The 22,559-nt window shown below is 41.6% G+C and overlaps 1 non-coding gene across 1 annotated transcript; it reads left to right on the forward strand.

Moving 5' to 3' along the window:
• The first annotated feature begins 21,286 nt into the window (after positions 1 to 21,286).
• On the forward strand, positions 21,287 to 21,424 carry LOC119927735. The gene has a single exon (XR_005450711.1). It is a non-coding gene; the product is annotated as a small nucleolar RNA SNORA7 (small nucleolar RNA).
• Positions 21,425 to 22,559: the final 1,135 nt, after the last annotated feature.

The following is a 22,559-nucleotide window of genomic DNA, read 5'->3' on the forward strand; positions in this document are numbered from 1 at the left end:
CAACTAATAATAATAATGATGGCATTTATTAAGTGCTTACTATGTGCAAAGCACTGTTCTAAGCGCTGGGGAGGTTACAGAGTGATCAGGTTGTCCCACAGGGGGCTCACAGTCTTAATCCCCATTTTCCAGATGAGGTAACTGAGGCCCAGAAAAGTTAAGTGACTTGCCCAAAGTCACACAGCTGACAATTGGCCGAGTCAGGATTTGAACCCATGACCTCTGACTCCAAAGCCCGTGCTGGTTCCATTGAGCCACGCTGCTTCTCCTAGTAATCATATACCTATCTGCAGAGACATGTCAAGTACTTCTATCTTAATCCTCGCCTATTTTCTAAACAGGCATTTGTTTTCCTTACAAGTGAGTAAGGTTATCTCGCCCTACAGATATATAATGAAAACCAAATTCAAAATGAGTGAAAGGGAAGGGCATGGAGCATTAAGCAATTTGTTTCTGTTTTCTTTTAGTCAATTAGACCTGAGACCTATACCTACTCTGCCATTCTGTTTCCCAGGAGAGTCAGCTAACACTTGGCTCTGGATATTTTCTCATCTGTAAATTGAGACTACCAGTTACCTAGAGGAAGGTTTGGATGAAAACCTGATATAAGACGTATCTGAGTACTTCAGATATTGGATAGCCTATGTCTAGTTTAAGTTAAGAGATCAGACAGATGGATACAGAAACGCCTGTCTTGCTTTCCCCTCTTCTATGTCTCTGGCAAGCACAAGGGCAAGTGTCAAGGAAGTTCCAGCTTCTGTCTCTCTCTCCATTCACAATTACCGGAGATTATCGGAAGCTGCAACTCAGGCAGACCTCTAGATTGTAAACTCGTTACAGGCAGGAAATGTGTCCACTAATTCTGTTGTACTGTACTAACCCAAGTGCTTCGTACAGTACTCTGCACATAGCACTCAATATGACTGATTAATTGAAAACTCAGGCCCATTTCAATCAATCAACCCATGGTATTTGTTGAGCCCTTCCTGTGTGCAGAGAAGTGGATTAAGCACTTGGAAGAGTACAATACAATAGACTTGGTAGAGGTGATTCCTCACCCTACATTTTCAGGATACTTCCAATATCTAAGTAATAGCATGTTTGCAGATCTCTAAAAATGTCTGAAGAACTGAACTTTCCTCGTCACCTTCCAAGTACAGTCACTTCCCTTCCAGAACAATCTTCAGTGAAAAGTCTCTTCCAAATTTCAAAAGCCTATTTTAATGCTGTGCTCTGTGATAAAAACAGCATTTAACTAATCAAATCATTCTGGTTAATAATGGTTCTAATCTCTGGGTACTGAAATTGAGTGACTAAGGGACTTCTAAACTGTGAACCCACTGTTGGGTCGGGACTGTCTATATGGTTCCAACTTGTACTTCCCAAGTGCTTAGTACAGTGCTCTGCACACAGTAAGCGCTCAATAAATACGATTGAATGAATGAAAGGGACGGCAGAGCTTATTTGTTGAATTTGAGTAACACTGAATATACTAATGAGCTCAGATTACTATAATAGCCACCGTTTGGGAACATGCACTTGCAAATGTTGTGCCATCACTGAGCAAATTAATTCGCCTTTATTCATTTGGAATGGATTATCTGGTTTTGGTTTTTTGGTTTTTGGAATGCCCTCCCTCTGCCCATCCGCCAAGCTAGCTCTCTTCCTCCCTTCAAGGCCCTACTGAGAGCTCACCTCCTCCAGGAGGCCTTCCCAGACTGAGCCCCTTCCTTCCTCTCCCCCTCGTCCCCCTCTCCATCCCCCCCATCTTACCTCCTTCCCTTCCCCACAGCACCTGTATATATGTATATATGTTTGTACATATTTATTACTCTATTTATTTTACTTGTACACATCTATTCTATTTATTTTATTTTGTTAGTATGTTTGGTTTTATTCTCTGTCTCCCCCTTTTAGACTGTGAGCCCACTGTTGGGTAGGGACTGTCTCTATATGTTGCCAACTTGTACTTCCCAAGTGCTTAGTACAGTGCTCTGCACACAGTAAGCGCTCAATAAATGCAATTGATTGATTGATTGATTGGTTGTGCGGCCCCGAGACAGAACTAGCAAGGGCCAGTGAAAAGAGCATGGGCCTGGCAGTCAGAAGACCTGGGTTCCAATCCTGGGACTATCAATTTTTTTTTCTTTGTGATCTTGGGCAAGTCACTTAGCTTGTTTCTGCCTCAGTTTCCTCAACTGTATAATAGGGATTAAATACTTCATCTCCCTCCTACTTGATTGTGAGTTCCATGCCCGATAGGGACTGTGCCCAACCAGAATAAATTGTCTCTACCCCAGTAGTTAGAACAGTGTTTAACACGTAGTAAGTGCTTAACAAATGCCATAATAATAATATTAATAATGGTCTCTTGATGATCTTGTCTTTTGCCACTGACCCCTTTGCCCACTTTCTCCGTTTGATCTGTTTGGTTTTGTTCTCTGTCTCCCCCTTCTAGACTGTGAGCCCACTGTTGGGTAGGGATTGTCTCTATATGTTGCCAATTTGTACTTCCCAAGCTCTTAGTACAGTGCTCTGCATACAGTAAGCATGCACACAGTAAATATAAATATGACTGATTGATTGATTGATCTGGAAATCTCACCCCATTCATATGTGATGGACCACCACTCTTCCCATCAACCAATCAATGGTATTCATTCATTCTACTGTATTTACTGAGCATTTACTAGTCCGCTAATCTAATCCGCTAATCCCACTAATCTCCTCACTGTGCCTCATTCTCACCTGTCCCACCGTCGACCCCCGGCCCACATCATCCCCCTGACCTGGAATGCCCTCCCTCTGCCCATCCACCAAGCTAGCTCTCTTCCTTCCTTCAAAGCCCTACTGAGAGCTCACCTCCTCCAGGAGGCCTTCCCAGACTGAGTCCCCTCTTTCCTCTTCCCCTCCTCCCACTCCCCATCCCCCCACCTTACCTTCTTCCCCTCCCCACAGCACCTGTATATATGTATATATGTTTGTATGTATTTATTATTCTATTTATTTATTAATTTTATTTGTACATATTTATTGTACTTATTTTATTTTGTTAATATGTTTTGTTTTGTTGTCTGTCTCCCCCTTCTAGACTGTGAGCCCGCTGTTGGGTAGGGACCGTCTCTATATGTTGCCAATTTGTACTTCCCAAGTTCTTAGTATAGTGCTCTGCACAGAGTAAGCACTCAATAAATACGATTGAATGAATGAATTTGCTATGCATAGAGCACTACATAGAGAAACCACATGTGTACTATGTAGAGAAGCCACATGATCTAGTGGTAAGAGCGTGGGTTTGGGAGTCAGATGTTGCGGGTTCTAATCCCAGCTCCACCACTTGTCTGCTGTGTGACCTTGGGCAAGATACTTCACTTCTCTGTGCCTCAGTTACCTCATTTGTAAAATGGGATTGTGACTGTGAACCCCATGACGAACAGGGACTGTGTCCAACCTGATTACCTTGTATCTACCGCAGTGCTCAGAACAGTGCTTGGCACACAGTAAGCACTTAATAAATACAACTGATTGATTGATTTAATAGTGTTATTCAATGTTCAGGCCCATATTACTTACAGGGCTCTCTCACCTCACAAAAATGCTGCAGAGGTTATCTTGGAGTAAGCATTTCCCTCTCCCTCCCTCTGAATTATTGATAATGACATATATTTAGCATAGCTAAGAACAGCACATTAGTGTGTTGGCATGAGTTGCTATTTTATGAATAGGAAGCAAAAGATAACACTTTGAAAATTAAATACTGTATTTACATAAGTACACAAAGAATCTAACTTCATTTTTGGTACATATTTCCATTCCTATTTGATCATATAGCTATGTTTATAGTGTTTATCTTCTTCTTTTGATATAAGCATACCATTTTGGATAGTATTTTGGATTGGGGGAATGCAAATGTACTTTGTTATTTCCTCTGGGAAATTATATATTTCATTTCAAGATCTTTCCCTTCACTTAATATTTTAATTTCATAAAACCATTTTATATTGCAATCCCCTGAGGGGCAGGGACTGCGTATATCTAATTCCCAACTATAAATTATTTTCCAGCATTTAGTACAGTGCTCTACATACAGTAAGTACTTGATAAATACTATTACTACTACTGAGAGCACCAACCAGGGTACATTAATTCAAGAGGATGATCTTCTCCAAAACACATGGTTATGGCCATAACTTTCCAAATTGTCTCCTAGTGCCGTAAAGGTGCATTCCCTTCCCATTATCAAATACCGCAGCAATTTGTTTTAAATATGACAGGTTGTATCTTTTAAGTTGAGAGCAAGAGCCATCTCCTCTAGCAACACTTTAGATTTATTGCCACTTTAAGGGATAATAATTTCCACAAATTTAAATCTCTCATGTACACAGTCCATAAAATTATGAATTATAGCAAGCCATAGATTGAAGAACTGTTAACTTGAGAAGGCAGGTACCAGTCCCCGACGAATCTGATTTAGAATCCTAAGATTTGACTAAGAGAATTGTATTAGCAAGTCCCGAGGGTAATTGCAGTTCCTCTCAGGACACTGTCCACTGCCTCCTGAGAAAGCACATTTTTCTATAAACCATTTAGTCCATGTTTTTCCATTCTTCAAGAACCTTCGGTAATTGCCCATCCATCTCTGCATCACACTCAAACTCCTTACCATAGGCTTCAAAGTACACAGTCACCTTGCCCCCACCTCCCTTACTTCTCTGATTTCCTTCTACAACCCTAACACTTCACTTCTCTGATGCCAACCAACTCACCATAACCTCTATCTCATCTATCTCCCCACTGAACCCTTGCCCGTGTCCTTCCTCTAGCTTGGAACTCCCTCCCTCTTAATATCTGATAGGCGTTCACTCTCCCCAACTTCAGAGATTTATCAAAAACACATCTCCTTCAAGAAGTCTTCCCCAAGTAAATCCACATTTTTTCTTTTCCTACTCCTCATTGCTCTTGCACGTGGATTTTCACCCTTTATCCATCACAGTCTCAACTCCACAGTACTTATGCACAAGTCTGTAATTTATTCTCTAGACTGTGAGCTCATTGCGGGCAGGAATGTGTCTGTTTGCTATTGTATTATAATAATAATTACAATAATGGCATTTGTTAAGTGCTTCCTATGTGCCAAGCAATTTTCTAAGTGTTGGGGTAGAAACAAGGTAATCAGGTTATCCCACGTGGAGCTCAGTCTCAATCCCCATTTTACAGATGAGGTAACTGAGGCACAGAGAAGTGAAGTGACTTGCCCAAAGTCACACAGCTGACAAATGGTGGAGCTGAGATTAGAACCCATGACCTCTGACTCCCAAGCCCTTGCTCTTTCCACAAAATGTCATGCTGCTTCTCCTATCGTGCTGTATCATACTATATTATATTGTATCTCCTATTGTATCATATTGTACTCTCCCAAGAGCTTAGTACAGTGCTTTGCACACAGTAAGTGCTCAATAAATACAATTGAATAAATGAATGAATTCATTTATATTAATGTCTGTCTTCTATACACCATAAGCTCTTTGTGGGTAGGAAACATATCTACCAAAGCTATTAAATTTTACTCTGCCAAAAGCATAATACAGTGATCTGCACTGTAAGCACTCAGTAAATGCAATTTATTGATTCACTGAAGGAGGGGATTCCTCCAATGAAAAAATGAAGATGGCTCGGTGGTTCATTTACCAAAATTTTGAGATGAGTGGGGTTTTCATATAAAACAATTGACTTGTAATAACCTTATGAAATCTATTTCACTGTGGCATCAGGTATGATGACATCAATAATACCACAAGCAGTGTGGCTCAGTGGAAAGAGCCTGGGCTTGGGAGTCAGAGGTCATGGGTTCTAATCCTGGCTCCACCACTTGTCTGCTGTGTGACTTTGGGCAAGTCACTTAACTTCTCAGTGCCTCAGTTACCTCATCTGTAAAATGGGGATGAAAACTGTGAGCCCCACGTAGGGCAACCTGATTACCTTGTATCTACCCCAGCGTTTAGAACAGTGCTTGGTACATAGTAAGTATTTAACAAATACCAACATTATTATCACTATTATAAGTGTGAATCTACTTTATATCAATTATTATATGTCATCCCAAATATTACAACTTTACTATCCCTAACTGTCAAACAATAATATTATTGAACATTTACTATGTGAAGAGCACTGCACTAATTGCTTGTGAAAATACAATAGAGTTGGAAGACAGTTCCTTGCCCACAAGAAACTTTTAATTTAGTTGGGGACACAGATGATAAAATAAATTAAAGAAGGAAATGAATATAAGGATATATTCATAGTACAGTGCTCCACACACAGTAAGTGCCCAATAAATATCACTGACTGAATAATATACTCTTTTCCCCTCTGTAAATGCCACTTCAATCACTTGGGTCCATCCCCTTGGCCTTCAAAAATTCCATAACAACCCTCTGCTAAAAAAACCCCACAACCCTAGGATCCATTGCATCCTCCAACTATTAAGTCAGCTCCCAGCTCCCTCCTCCTAATCCTGTCCGCACTCTTGTTTCGGGATGTACACACAGCTCTCTCCAGATCATCTCCTCCAACTCCCTTCTTCATCTTCAAAAATCCAGTTTCCACCCACTGCACTCTACTGACTGTTCTCTCCAACGTCACCAATGATCTTTTTCTTTCTATCTGTGTTTGGCACTGTGGACCACTCCCTTCTCCTGGAAAGAATAAGCTCAACTTTTCTGACACACATTTCTCAAATCAACATCATGGACCTAAGTTGTTCTTCCTTTCTGCAATCTCACATCTCTTTCTCTCCAGGACATCTCTTAGGGAATGTTGCACAGGCACCTCAAGTTCAATATGTCCAAAACCAAACTTATCTTCTTTCCCAAATCTTGTCCTCCACTTTAATCTCCCTCTCATTGTTAGCAATGCCATCAAAACCCCCAACTCTGAGACCTGTAAATTTGGCAAATTAGGTCCTTGATTCCTCTGTTTCTTTCAAACCCCATGTCCAGGCTGTCACCAAATCCAAAGTGACCTTTTCACTGCACATTACCAGGTGCTGCTCCTTTCTTTCCACCATGTTGGTTGGGTCATTTTCTGTGTTACGTCTTGACTATTTTCTGTATTCCTTTTCTCTAGTCTCTCTTCTCTCCAGCCCATATTTTACTATGCTGTCAGATCACTTTTCTTAAACTGATTCTGTACATGACTTAGCATTCTTCAATAATCAACCTCCAATGGTTATGTATCTCTCCACACTTCAAGGAGAAGCTCCTTCCATTGGCTTTAAGGTACTCAGTCAGCCCTCTCCATCTCTACTACTTACTTACTTACATCCCACTACAGCTCAGCTCATACTCTTTCATCTCAAGCAAACCTACTCACTGTGCCTCATTCTTGCCTTTCCTGCAACTGACCTCTTGCCCACTTCACCAGCGTGAAGAGAAGCAGCGTGGCTCAGTGGAAAAGAGCCCGGGCTTTGGAGTCAGAGGTCATGGGTTCAAATACTGGCTCCACCACTTGTCAGCTGTGTGACTTTGGGCAAGTCACTTCACTTCTCTGGGCCTCAGTGACCTCATCTGTAAAATGGGGATTAAGACTGTGAGCCCCCCGTGGGACAACCTGATCACCTTGTAACCTCCCCAGCACTTAGAACAGTGCTTTGCACATAGTAAGCGCTTAATAAATATCATCATCATCATCATTCACCTCTTGGCGTCCCCTTGCCCTTCAAATTATACAGACTGGAACTCTCCCTATTTTTAAAGTACTTCTGAAATCACATTTCCTATGGTAGGCATTCCCGATTAACTTCTAATGTCCTTTGTTTTTATCCCTATTACTGTCTCTTCAGCATTTCTGTGCCACCTAAGCTCTTGAACGTTTATAATCTTTGTGGACCACATTCATGCGTATCTTATATGCCTTACGCACCAACTCAAGTACATATCCCCTTTTCCTTCTGATTACTATTTGTAGTTTTCTGTAGTGTCGGTCTGCCCATCAAGATTGTAAACTCTGTGAAAAACAGAGGCCATGCTGTCTAATTCTATTCTACTCTCCCAAATATTTAATACAGTGTTCTGCATATACAGTGCTCAATAATCTGTTACATAATGCTCAGTAACACTGCTGATATCAATATATCACTGGTGACTGTGAAAGCATTATTTCAACATTGCAAGAATTACTGGTTTCTGGTATTATGTGTCTGCATTCAGTCTGGGGATTTGATTTTAGTCATGATAAGTAGTCATGATACGTCATGTGAGTTATCTGTGCTAGGTCTAGGCCTTGTGGCAGCATTGAAAGTTGGACACTATTTCAGAGCCAGCACCTTATAGTCTTCCAATCAATCAATCAATCAATCATATTTATTGAGTGCTTACTGTGTGCAGAACACTGTACTAAGTGCTTGGGAAGTACAAGTTGGCAACATATACAGTCCCTACCCAACAGTGGGCTCACAGTCTAGAAGGGGGTGACAGAGAACAAAACCAAACATACTAACAAAATAAAATAAATAGAATAGATATGTACAAGTAAAATAAATAAATAAATAGAGTAATAAATATGTACAAACATATATACATATTTACAGGTGCTGTGGGGAAGGGAAGGAGGTAAGACGGGGGGGATGGAGAGGGGACGGGGGGGATGGAGAGGGGAAGAGTTCCAAGAGTCTGAATATTAATGCCACCTTCTTGTCACATTAAATCTTATAGTTTTCATAAAGAGTTAAGGACTTAAGAGAAGTAGCATGACAGTTAGAGCATAGGCTTGGGAGTCATGAGATGTGGGTTCTAATTCTGGCTTTGTCGTTTGCCTAATGTATGCATTTGGTCAATACACTTGATATCTCTGGACCTCAGTTTTTTTCATCTCTCAGATGAGGATTAAATTCTTGTTCTCCATCCTATTTAGACAGTGAAACCTCCGTGAGACAAGGGACCTGATTATATCGTATCTACCCCAGGGTTTAATAAAGTGTTCAGTACATAGTAAGCACTCAACAAATGCCAAAATTATTAAGGAAAGGTTGATATTTTTGCATTCTTTTTCTACATTTTACTATCCAGCGTATCTTTGGAATTTGCGCTGCTGAGATGTAAAATTCCAAGACAGGATCCAGCTAAGTACTGATCATGAAAATTTTCAGCTGTGGGTAGCCATAACAAATTGGCTGTGAAAGACTGATGAGCACTTGGGGAAAAACAATAAAAAATAGATTGTTCATACTCTTTCTGATGAGCTATGAGGTGAATAGTAATTACAAGTGTACACATTTTCAGTCGGGCAGTCATCTGTCAGCCAGTCAAGTACAGATTGAATGCTGAAAGGCTGCATCACCCAGTGTGGTTAAAAGTGGCACCTTTTCATCTGGAAAGATTACTAACAGGCACCGTGGCTATCTGAGTGGATTGATGATCCCCTAGGGAGGAGAAAGAGACTTCCCCAGTGAATTTAGCTCCCAAGTAGGATTTACTAATGTCATCTACATCAACACCTGCCAACCAGTAAGGTCTCTGTCCCGGCTTAGTGGAAAGAGCATGGGCTTGGGTGTCAGAGGTCATGGGTTCTAATCCTGACTCTGCCACTTGTCAGCTGTGTGACTTTGGGCTGGGCCTCAGTTCCCTCATCTGTAAAATGGGGATGAAGATTGTGAGCCCCAAGTGAGACAACCTAATTACCTTATACCTACCCCAGCACTTAGAACAGTGCTTGACACCTAGTAAGTGCTTATCAAGTACCATTTTTTGGTACTAACAGGTACTAACAGGCACCTTGGCTATCTGAGTGGATTGATGATCCCCTAGGGAGGAGAAAGAGACTTCCCCAGTGAATTTAGCTCCCAAGTAGGATTTACTAATGTCATCTGCATCAACACCTGCCAACCAGTAAGGTCTCTGTCCCGGCTTAGTGGAAAGAGCATGGGCTTGGGTGTCAGAGGTCATGGGTTCTAATCCTGACTCTGCCACTTGTCAGCTGTGTGACTTTGGGCTGGGCCTCAGTTCCCTCATCTGTAAATTGGGGATGAAGATTGTGAGCCCCAAGTGAGACAACCTAATTAACCTATAGATACCTATCCCAGCACTTATAACAGTGCTTGACACATAGTAAGTGCTTATCAAGTACCATTTTTTAGGGCTTAGAACAGTGCTTGGCACATAGTAAGTGCTTAACAAATACCAACATTATTATTATCATTATTCACATAATTAGGTACTGAAACCCAGCCAGCGTAGAGACAATGCTAGTCTTTCCCCTTTTAGACTGAGCGCCCACTGTTGGGTAGGGACCGTCTCTATATGTTGCCAACTTGTACTTCCCAAGCGCTTAGTACAGTGCTTTGCACGCAGTAAGTGCTCAATAAATACAATTGATTGATTGATTTATTGTCACAAGCAGCATAGCCTAGTGGGAAGAGCACAGGCGTAGGAGTCAGGGGACATGGGTTCTAATCCCGGCTCTGCCACTTGCCTTCTTTGTGGCCTTGGGCAAGTCACTTCACTTCTCTGTGCCTCAGTTACCACATCTGTAAAATGAGGATTAAAACTGTGAGCCCCACATGGGACATCCTGATTACCCTGTATCTACCCCAGAGCTTAGAACAGTGCTTGTTGCCTGGTGGAGGTTTTAGAGAATGAACAATTCAATTCAATGAAATATGATTGAATACCCAAACAGCTATTCAGTGTGAGGCAACTGCTGAAGACAGGTTATCCTGACATTCAGTAATTAGAAATTGAATGAGTGCCTTCAATAGATCAATCAGTGAATGGTATTGAGTACTTATTTTGTGAAGAGCACAAAATATGCACTTGCACTTCATTATTATGCACTTTGGTGAGTACAGTACAATAGAATGGGAAGAAATGATCCCTGCCCACAATGAGGTTACAGTTGAAAAGTAGAAACAGACATTAAAATCAATTTCAGTAAGGGCAAGTGGTAGCATATAAGGATAGGTATATAATAATAATAATAATAATGGTATTTGTTAAGTGCTTACTATGTGTGAAGCACTGTTCTAAGCACTGAGGCAGATACAAGGTAATCAGGTTGTCCCACGTGGGGCTCACAGTCTTAATCCCCATTTTACAGATGAGGTAACTGAGGCCCAGAGAAGTTAAGTGACTTGCCCAAAGTCACAAAGCTGACAAGCGGCAGAGCCTGGATTAGAACCCATGACCTCTGACTCCCAAGCCCGTTCTCTTTCCACTGAGCCATGCTGCTTCTTGTGATAAGTGATTTGGCCCTGGGGGTTCAATTAGTATCAAAGTGAACAAGAGGTAGAGAGCCAAGTGCTTAGGTTTTGCAGAGGGGAGGGCAAATAGGGTGGGGAAATGAAGGGTTAGTCAAGGAACACCTCTTTGGAGGAAATGTGATTTTAGTAGGGTAAATGATGGTCTGGTGGACATGAAGGAAGAGGAAGGTCCAGCCCAGAAGGGGGACATGGACATGGGGTTAGTGCTGAAATAGATAAGATCAAAGTACAGTAGGTAAATTGGGATTAGAGGAATGAAATATGTGGGCTGGACTTAGTAGAACAAGTCACTTCACTTCTCTGTGCCTCAGTTTCATCATCAAAAAGTGGGCATTCAATACCTGTTCTCCCTCATTAGACTTTGAGCCCCATATATTCCTTGTATTTGTACCAGCACTTACCTCCTGTCTCTCCCCACTTCAGTCTATACTTCACACTGCTTTCCAGATTATCTTTCTAGAAGCAGTGTGGCTCAGTGGAAAGAGCACGGGCTTGGGAGTCAGAGATCACGGGTTCAAATCCCAGCTCCACCGCTTGTTAGCTGTGTGACTTTGGGCAAGTCACTTAACTTCTCTGTACCTCTGTTACCTCATCTGTAAAATGGGGATTAAGATTGTGAGCCCCACATGGGACAACCTGATCCCCTTGTATCCTCCCCAGTGCTTAGAATGCTGCTTTGCACATAGTAAGCACTTAACAAATACCAAGATTATTATTATTGTTATTATTTCTAAAAGAATACTCTGGACATAATAATAATGATAATAATAATTATGGTATTGGTTAAGTATTTACTATGTGCCAAGCACTGTTCTAAGCAGTGGGGTAGATACAACGTAATCAGGTTGTCTCACATGGGGCTCACACTTTTAATCCCCATTTTACAGATGGGGCTGAGACTGAGAAGTTACAACTGAAACACAGAGAAGTTAAGTGACTTGCCCAAGGTCACACTGCAGACAAGTGGCAGAGGTGGGATTAGAACCCACGACCTCTGACTCCCAAGCCCATGCTCTTTCCACTAAGCCACACTGAAAATCTCTATTAGTTGCCTATCAACCTTTCTCATCAAGCAAAAACTCCTCACTATTGGTTTCAAAGATCTCCATCACCTCGGCCCCTCCTCCCTCACCTCCCTTCTCTCCTTCTACATCCCAGCCCGCACTCTCCACTCCTCTGCCACTAACCTCCCCACTGTGCCTTGTTTTCGCCTGTCCCGCTGTCGACCCCTGGCCCATGTCATACCTCTGGCATGGAATGCCCTCCCTCCTCACATGCACCAAACTAGCACACTTCTCCCTTTCAAATCCATCCTGAAAGCTCACCTCCACCGGGAGGCCTTCCCAGACTGAGCCCCCTTTTTCTCTTCTCCTTCTCTTCCCCTCCATCTGCTCTACCCCCCTCCCCCCCAACAGGACTTGTGCACATATGTATGTATTCATTATTCTATTTATTTTATTAATAACATGTATATATCTATAATTCTTTTTACGCATATCGATGCTATTGATTCTCCCCCACCACCTTCTAGACTGTGAGCCCATTGTTTGGTAGGGATTCTCTCTCTATGTTGCCGAACAGTCTTCCCCTTTTAGACTGTGAGCCCACTGTTGGGTAGGGACTGTCTCTATATGTTGCCAATTTGTACTTCCCAAGCGCTTAGTACAGTGCTCTGCACATAGTAAGCGCTCAATAAATACGATTGATGATGATGATGATGAATTATACTTTCCAAGCACTTAGTAAAGTGTTCTGCATACAGTAAGAGCTCAATAAATGCGATTGAATGAATGAATGAATGTGTACTTGTTTTGCTTTATTTTCTTGTCTGTCTCCCCCCTCCTAGACTGTGAGCCCATTGTTGGGTAGGGATTGTCTCTGTTTGTTGCCAAATCCCGCTGTTGGGTAGGGACTGACCGTCTCTACATGTGGCCAACTTGTACTTCCCAAGCACTTAGTACAGTGCTCTGCACACAGTAAGTGCTCAATAAATATGATTGAATGAATGAATGCAAATCGTATTTTCCAAGTGCTTAGTACAGTGCTCTGCACACAGTAAGCACTCCATAAATATGATTGATTGAATGAATGAATGGAGTGCCTTGCACAGAGTAAGTGCTTAATAGGTACTACAATTATTATTATTACTTTAAGATCAGTGAGTTAAGGTAGGAGGTGAACAGAGGTTAGAATTTTAGGTTATGCCACATTGTAGCGCACCTAGGTTGTAAAGCCTGTACACAACAGAAATTTTAATTGATCTTTTATATTTGAACGAAGGCCAGTGCTAAGTGCAGAGCAAGTCCTTAATAAACATTCCACTAACTACATGCAACAGTATAGCATGAGCAGTCTTTAGGTGCACAAACTGTGGAACGAATAGACAGTTGTGTATTGATCTTCTCAGTCAATAGTGTGCTTCCTTCAAACCCAAAGGACAACTATAGGTCTATTTTCTCACATGTTCCCCAATGCTTGGAACTTCAGTGTTCTTTACTTATTCCCTGAACCACTGAGTAAGGACTTGGCACTTGATAGTCTCCCTGCTTGAAGCCATTTTGATCAAATATTGTCAGCTCTGGCTCAACTCCTAATTTTACATGATAAACTGCAAACCCTATTCTTACCCCCATTTCCCACAGCTGCTTCTTCTATACTTGTCAAGGTTGCTATCCAGCAATTCACAGCAGCCGTTGTGTAGGGATCAATCGATCAATGAATTGTATTTACTGAGCCCTTCTGTGTGCAGAGCACTATACTAAGCACTTGGGAGAGTACAATATAACAGAGGTGGTAAACACATTCCTTGCCCACACTGTGCTCACAGTCTAGAGGGGGAGACACACATTAATATAAATAAATCAATCACAGGTATGTACATAAGTGCCGTGGGGCTGAGGGAGGGGTGAATAAAGGGAGCAAATCAAGGTGATGCAGAAAGGAGTGGGAAAAGAGGGAGTCTTAGGTAAATCCTCTTGGAGGATATGTGCCTTATATAAGGCTTTGAAGGTGGAGACAGTAATTGTCTGTTGGATTATGAAGATAGAGGGCATTCCACGACAGAGGCAGGATGTGGGTGAGAGGTTGGTAATGAGATAGATGATATCCTCATACAATGGGTAGGTTGGCATTAGAGAAGTAAAGTGCGGGGGCTGGTTGCAGTAGGAGAGCAGAGAGGTAAGGTAGGAGGGGCCAAGGTGACTGAGTTAAAAATGGCTATGAAACCTCAGAGTCTGTGAGAGCAGCTTGTGTGGGAATTATATCCACTGAGGACATCATTTAGTCAGGGCAAAGTAATAAGAGGAGGAAAAAGAAACTCAGCCCCCAGGAACCAGCCCCTAGAAGCAGGACTGGCCAGCCAGACCTCAGGTGTTCTTACATTTTTTGGAATGCAATCATGAAAGTAGTCACAGAATGGTGGCAGCCACCTTTGGGGTTTTCCTGATTAAGCCATCATTTCCCTCATACTCCCTCCATTCTATACCACATGTGCACTTAGGTTGGTATCCACTAAGCACTCTGATATTTATGACACCCCACCCTGACACCACTTGTGTACATTTCCTTACACTCTTTCACTTCCCCTATCTGTAATTTATTTTGATTCATTCATTCAATCGTATTTATTGAGTGCTTACTGTATGCAGAACACTGTACTAAGTGCTTGTCTCCCTCTGCAGTGTATAAATTTCTTGTTGCCTGGGATCATTATCTACCAACTTTATTGTGTTGCACTCCCCTGAGTGCTTAGTACAGGGTTCTGCACACAGGAAGTGCTCAGTAAATACCACTGATGGACTGACTGGAGGTAAATTCTGGTGCTCCTAATGTTATTTTTAACCTCATCATAAAAAGTCAACAGCACCAGGGGAAATATCTGGTGTCTGATCTTTTACAAATATCGCCCTGGGTTGTCTCATGTAGGGAAGTGGCTGAAGTGTTCCTCCACAAGCACACACCTTTTGAACCACCACAGATAGCTGCAGAACCTGGTGCAAATACTACATTTATGAGCAACAGGATATATTAACATCCCTGAATGCTTCTGGGATGAAGTGTTCCTGTTGATTTATGCCTTCCTCTCTTTCTGACTCTCAATTTGAGGATGTCTTCCTTAACATGTTACACCTGCAATTGCATTGCAGGCAGAATGCCCTACTTGCATTCTTATTCTCTTTTGGAGTGGCTTGTGTTCCATCCACAACTTTCCTTCTGCCTTTATATTTTCTCTTCTTTCAATGAACGAGAGGGTTTCTATAGTGACTGATGACTTCTCCTTTGCATTTTCTTTTCTGTATTCACTTTTTCTTCCCCTCCTGCAGTATGTGATTTGCTAGAGAAGCAGTATTGTCTAGTGGAAAGAGCACAGGCCTGGGAGTCAGAGAATCTGGGTTCTAATCCTGTCTTTGCCACTTGTCTGCTGTGTGACCTTGGACAAGTCACTTAACTTCTCTGTGCCTCAGTTATCTCATCTGTAAAATGGGGATTAAAAGTATGAGCCCCACGTGGGACAACCTGATTACCCTGTATCTACCCCAGTGCTTAGAACAGGGCTTGGTATATAGTAAGCTCTTAATAAATACCATAGTTATTATTATTATTATTATTATTAATCCTGGTTATGCCAATTTGTCTGGTGTGAGACTTTGGGTATACCACTTAACATCTCTGTACCTCGGGTTCCGTCATTTGCAAAGTGGGGGTTTGATGTCTGTTCTCTCTCCTATTTAGACTGTAAGGTTCACGTGGAACTTGATTATCTTGTACCTATCCAGAGCATAGTGCAGTGCTTGGCACATAGTAAGCACTTAATAAATAATACTATTATTATGTGGGACAAATCACTCAACTTCTCTGTGCTTCAGTTTCCTTATCTGGAAAATGGGGATTCAATCCCTTGCTTCAGTTTCCTTATCTGGAAAATGGGGATTCAATCTCTTCTCCCTCCCACTTGGACTGTGAGACCCAGGTAGAACAAGGATTATATCAACTCTGATTCTCTTTTATTTACCCCAGTACTTGGCATATGCTAATAAATAATACTACAGTAAGTTTTAAGAATTTTATTTGTCAATCAATCATATTTATTGAGTGTATACTGTGTGCAGAGCACTGTACTAAGCTCTTGGGAGAGTCCAGTATAACAATAAACACATTCACATCCCACAAGCTAGTCCAAGTTCAATTTTGTAACAGCTGGTTCTCCTACAACCTGAGGGGTCTGAATTCTCACAGTAAGAATTGTTCTCACTCTAGGGCTCACCTGTTCTGATGCCCCATGCATGTGCAAAAATTTTCTCTTCAGTAATGTAGTGTGCTGAATTACACAAAGCTCACACTGCTAGAAGAACATTCTCTAATTCCCTAATTAAAGTCTAGGCAAAATGTGTAGTGACAACATTTATTGCAACAGAACTGAGTGCATTTCAGTCCTTTCCTTCAGATCATCTGCAAGGACATTCTCATTAAAATATATTAAAACTGTATCTTGTGATGTTCTCTGAGTGCATTTTAGGGTTTTCGCAATGTTGTCAACATTCATTTTTGATAATGATCAGTTATCCAACCCCACATAGTGATATTCTTGTTAATGACTGACACATCTGGAATTAATCTGGGTATGTCCAGGAGGACATAGTGGATTTGATTCAGAATGTTCCTGTTTAGGATTCTCTACATCCACTGCTTCTGACTTTTCTCAGCCTTTTGACATTTTGTGGTCATAATGTGCTGTTGGTTCACTATAGAAAATTGCACTAGGCATGTTCCCTACTTATTTAGGCTGAATCTGCAGGGTTTACCGACACAGAATTCCCATATTATGACACTTGCGATTTTATTTTTTCCTCAATTGTATACATTGGCACCTGCAAAACTGCTTCTAGATAATAGCAAAATTTTGTGATTTCCTCCTCTATCATGTGTTGACTGACTCTACACTTGAAGGAGTTTAACAATTCTCCGTTTATTGATCCACAGTACAAGTATCACCAAGCATGGAGAAAGAATGTCATGGCTCTCAAAAGAGCTTTTCACTTAATGTATCCAACACCTCTGGCTTAGTCTGCTGTTCAATGTACCTTGACAATATCTTCATTCTGTGTTTTCAATGAGGTATCAGGTTCCACAACCTGCTTGTTTTTTTGTTTTGTGGCATTTGTTAAGTGCTGACTATGTGCCAGACACAGTACCAAGTAGTGGGGTAGATACAAGATAATCAGACTGGACACAGTCCATGTCTCACATGGGGCTCACAGTTTTGGTCCCCATTTTACAAGTGAGGTAATTTAAGCACAGAGAAGTTAAATGTTTTGCCCAAGATCACACAGAAACAAACAGCGGAGTGGAATTAGAACTTCAGTCCTTCTGATTACTGGGCAGGCCCATGCTGTATCCACTAGGCCACATTTCATATATATAGCCATAGGTATATACATATATGTAAAATCATAGGTATAATGATGTAGATATAATGATGTAGGTATTAGAGAAGCAGCGTGGCTCAGTGGAAAGAGCACGGGTTCTGGAGTCAGAGGTCATGGGTTCAAGTCCTGGATCCACCAGCTGTCAGCTGTGTGACTTTGGGCAAGTCACTTAACTTCTCTAGGCCTCAGTTACCTCATCTGTAAAATGGGGGTTAAGACTGTGAGCCCCAAGTGGGACAACTTGATCACCTTGTAACCTTCCCAGCACTTGGAACAGTGCTTTGCACATAGTAAGCACTTAATAAATGCCATTATCATTCATTTATTTATAATACATGTACATAGATAACTTACAAGTGTATATATGTATGCATATTTAGATATATACACACACATATAATATGTATCAATAATGTCAACATTTTACTTCCCGGTTTCTCAGAGTTGCATCACTTTGGCCAGTGATACTTAGATTTGTCCTGTAAAATGTATTTCATACTGCCTTTCTTGTATTAATTACTTTTATTATTATTATAATTAATGATAAAATACCTTAATTTATGACAATGCAAAAGTCACTGTATTGAGAAAGGTCCAGAGATATTGAATATTCCCTCCCTGTTCACAGGATTCTCCCAATCTATAAGGGAAGAGGGTTTGGCATTAGGGAGGAGTGTGGCAAACACTCCGGTAAAGAGTTAAAAGTTTGAAAACCTATGAAAATGTTTTTAAAAATCAACAATAATTGCAAACAAAGCAGTAGATTACTGATAGAATAATCTATTTTGGGCTCCTTACTGCTCCAGTTAAGCCTTTCTTTGGTTTGAACAGTCACAACCTTCCTAATGGTCAGAGTTGTCACAGTTTCAACATCAGCATGGATAGTGGAAAGAGCTCAGGTCTGTGAAGTCAGAGGATCTGAGTTCTAATCCCTGCTCTGCCACTTGTCTGCTCTGTGACCTTGGGCAAATCACGTGACTACTCTGTGGCTCAGTTTCCTCATATGTAAATGGGAATTCAAAACCTGTTCACCCTCCCAAACACAGAAGGTGCTCAATAAATATGACTGACTGACTCCCACTAAGATTGAGAGCCCCAAGTGGGACAAGACTGTACAACTTGATCAATTTGTATCTATCCCCATGCTCAAAACAGTGCTTGACACATAGAAGATCTTAACATGCACCATAATAATAATACCAAAAGATAATTAGGTTTGATACAGTCCCTGTCCCATATGGAGCTCAAAGAAGGCAAACAGGTATTTAATCCCAAATTTACAGATGAGAAAATTGAGGTACGGAGAAGTTAAGTGATTTGCCCAAATTTCCAGAGCAGGCAAATGGCAGAGTCATGATTAAAACCCAGGTCCTCTGATTCTCAGGTCAATGTCTTAAAGTCTGGAGTCAGAGGTCATGGGTTCAAATCCCAGCTCCGCCAATTGCCAGCTGTGTGACTTTGGGCAAGTCACTTCACTTCTCTGTTCCTCAGTTACATCATCTGTAAAATGGGGATTAAGACTTTGAGCCCCCCGTGGGACAACCTGATCACCTTGTAACCTCCCCAGCGCTGAGAACAGTGCTTTGCACATAGTAAGCACTTAATAAATGCCATCATCATCATTATTATTGTTATCATTATTATTATTATTAACAAGCTCTTAGAACACATGTGCAGCTCAGATGAAGTACCAACTGCTAAGCAGCACACGACATCAGCTAATGCAAAGTGCAGGGCGCCAGACTAATGAAAGACTGTTTGAGAGTTTGAATGGAGCCCCAATTGAATGGTTATAAATTCCTGCACCTGGTCTGGGACTTAAGCCAAGTCAAGACATCACACAGTCATCCTAAGTGGTGCAATAGCCAATGGGTTTGGTGGAACCTCACGAACCTAGCAATTGAAAGCAACTCTTTGTGTGTGTATCATGCTTGTAGACTCTGTCCACAAGCTGTTGCACCAGTTCTGAGGCTTATTCCAAATCCAAACACCCCATGATCATCCTAAGTGTTGTTCTGAGATAGTCAGTGGCCATGGTAGAATCTTGTGAATTCAACAGCAATTGCTTTTATCCTGTGCAGCCTATCTGCCTCTGGAAAAGGAAGGGTAAAAATTCTGGCCAAGACTGACTCCCAGCTGAGATCTCTTATGTGTCCTCCCTGACTGATGACCGAGCGTAAGTTAATAATAATAATGGCATTTGTTAAGCGCTTACTATGTGCAAAGCACTGTTCTAAGCGCTGGGGAGGTTACTAGGTGATCAGGTTGTCCTTCGGGGGGCTCACAGTCTTAATCCCCATTTTACAGATGAGGTAACTGAGGCCCAGAGAAGTTAAGTGACTTGCCCAAAGTCACACAGCTGGTAACTGGTGGAGCCAGGGTTTGAACCCATGACCTCTGACTCCAAAGCCCGGGCTCTTTCCATTAGAGCCACGCTGCTTCTCTGATGTAGATGTAGATAAGCTTTCAGTTATAGTGGATGCAGGGCACCAAAACTGTGGGGTGTAGATTTAACTTTCAGTTGAATAAACAAAGGGCATTGTCGGGTGCAGGGTGTCTAACTGTATTAATCTTTAGACAGTGGAGTAGGGACAGTCCAAAGAGGTAACACTCCCACTGGAGGGAGCTTTGGCTTTGATTATGGTATTTATTGAGCTCTTGCTATGTGTGAGGCATTGTACTAAGCAAATCGAGTTAGACACAATCCTTATCCCACATAGGGCTCACAGCCTTAATCCCTATTTTACAGATGAGGTAATTGAGGCACAGAGAAGTGAAGTGACTTGCTCAAGGCCACACAGAAGACAAGTAGCAGAGCTGGGATTAGAATTCATGACCTTCTGACTCCCAGGCTCAAGCTGTATCCATTATGCCTTGCTGCTACCCTATATATATATATTATATATATATATATATATATATATATATTCATATGGATCAAACACATGCAAGTTCTTAGATAAATGGAATTTTTATACCTGAAATAACCCACTAGGCAGTTTCTTATCTAGATAAAATAGTTCCTCTCCACAGAGCATTAAAGTCTACAGGAAGTAAGATTGATCAAGGTCTGTGGGATTCGGGATTCATATTTTGATTGGTATGACAAAAATTCTAAAAGTTTCCAGGAATTTCAAATTAGAAGTCTTAAGGACTCTCCAAAGATGTTAAATCCCAAATTTTCTCCTAACACAAACTTATTGAGGATCTAATGGCTTATCTCCTTTGTTCCCCATGACCTCTACAGCTCCCTTTCTCTCCCTTCTCCCTGAAACAAAGGAAGAAATGAGGAAAGGAGGAAATGGAGACTATGGAGAACCTTTTGGATATTTCAGGACAATGATTGACTAATGGTCTACCTTGCCCTTATCCAACTACTGACCCAGAAACAGAGAAACTGATGGCATTTTCACCAGTACCTGGTCATACTAGAAGCGTCAGAACACTATAGTTCAATCCCCCCTTAGGCAGATGCCAGAAGAAGGAATGGTCACTGTCCATGCTCCAGAGACTCTGGTGACCTTCATAATTTTGTTAAAGAATTCCCCAATAAGAAATTACCTTCAGAAATTCAAAGAGCAAATGATGACAATTATCAGTTTATTCCCTCTCAGTATCACACCTGGAGAGTTTCCAATACTCTACCAGTCTTGGATACGGGGGGAAGAGTCACGCAGAGGCCTACCCATTCCATTCTTAGCTTGGGCAGTGGCTAGAGAGTGGAAGGCAATTTGCTACAAGTCAAAACTCACCTGTACTGTGCAGCAGCAGCAAGGGAGAGAGTCGAGGGCAGAGACTCAGGTTTACTGTGCAGAAGGCGGCAATGGTATACCATTGCTATAATTTTTACCAAGAAAACTCTATGGATACACTACCAGATGAAGGTGGAGTGTTCTAGGAGTGATGTAGCTTGGAGTTGCTATGGGTCATGAAAGACTCCACAGCATAAGACATCAATTATAGCCCCACCTGCATGGATGTAAATCAAATACTAAGGACCATCCTATTTCTGAGGTACAGAGGTGACTACACTTGCAAGTCCTATGGCCAGAATCAATCAATCAATCGTATTTGAGCACTTACTGTGTGCAGAGCACTGTACTAAGCGCTTGGGAAGTACAAGTTGGCAACATATAGAGACAGTCCCTACCCAACAGTGGGCTCACAGTCTAGAAGGGGGAGACAGAAAATGACTCCAGAAAGTTAGGAACTAGATCAGACCAGTTCAGACAGAGGCTTGTTGATGCAGTTGATTTTGCATGTCCCAGAAAATAAGCAATGGGGAAAAATTAATGACTGCAAACAAAACAGATAGGAATCTCCTGCAGCCTATATGGATTGCCTAAAGGCAGTATTAGGAAATCAATCAGGCATTGGTGAACCAACCGAACAAGCAAAGGAAGCTACAGCTGCAGCTCTCATGTAGGGATTCCTTCCCAAATTAGAGGAGCTACTAAAGGTTATTTCTGAAGATTGGTATACCAAACCATTACAATAATTAGTAACTCTGGTGAACAACTGTATATCTAGTCTAAAGAAAAAGAAAGAAGAGTTGGAAAGCAGAATAGTTTGGGGAAAAGGTGGAAACCAGATTAGGGAAAGAGGGAAAAGATCCAGCCGAATGACGAGGATCTCTTGAGCTACTGTGGAAATGAATGTCCCTTCTGCCCTCCATCCAGCCAGCTCTTTAGACTTCTTGAACCTCCACCCTTACCCTCCCAGGTCCCTAAGCATTAGGACAGCCTGAGGGACTGTGATTTCAATAAGCCATTACACTTGTCAATTGATGAGCAAAGCCCCTAATTTCAATGCTTTATCAATGGGGTCCCTGCCACTTTCCTCACTTATACCAGAGCAGGTCAATCAGCCTTGTGTTC

The sequence above is a fragment of the Tachyglossus aculeatus genome, chromosome 4, assembly GCF_015852505.1.
Source record: "Tachyglossus aculeatus isolate mTacAcu1 chromosome 4, mTacAcu1.pri, whole genome shotgun sequence".
NCBI classification, from domain to species: domain Eukaryota; kingdom Metazoa; phylum Chordata; class Mammalia; order Monotremata; family Tachyglossidae; genus Tachyglossus; species Tachyglossus aculeatus.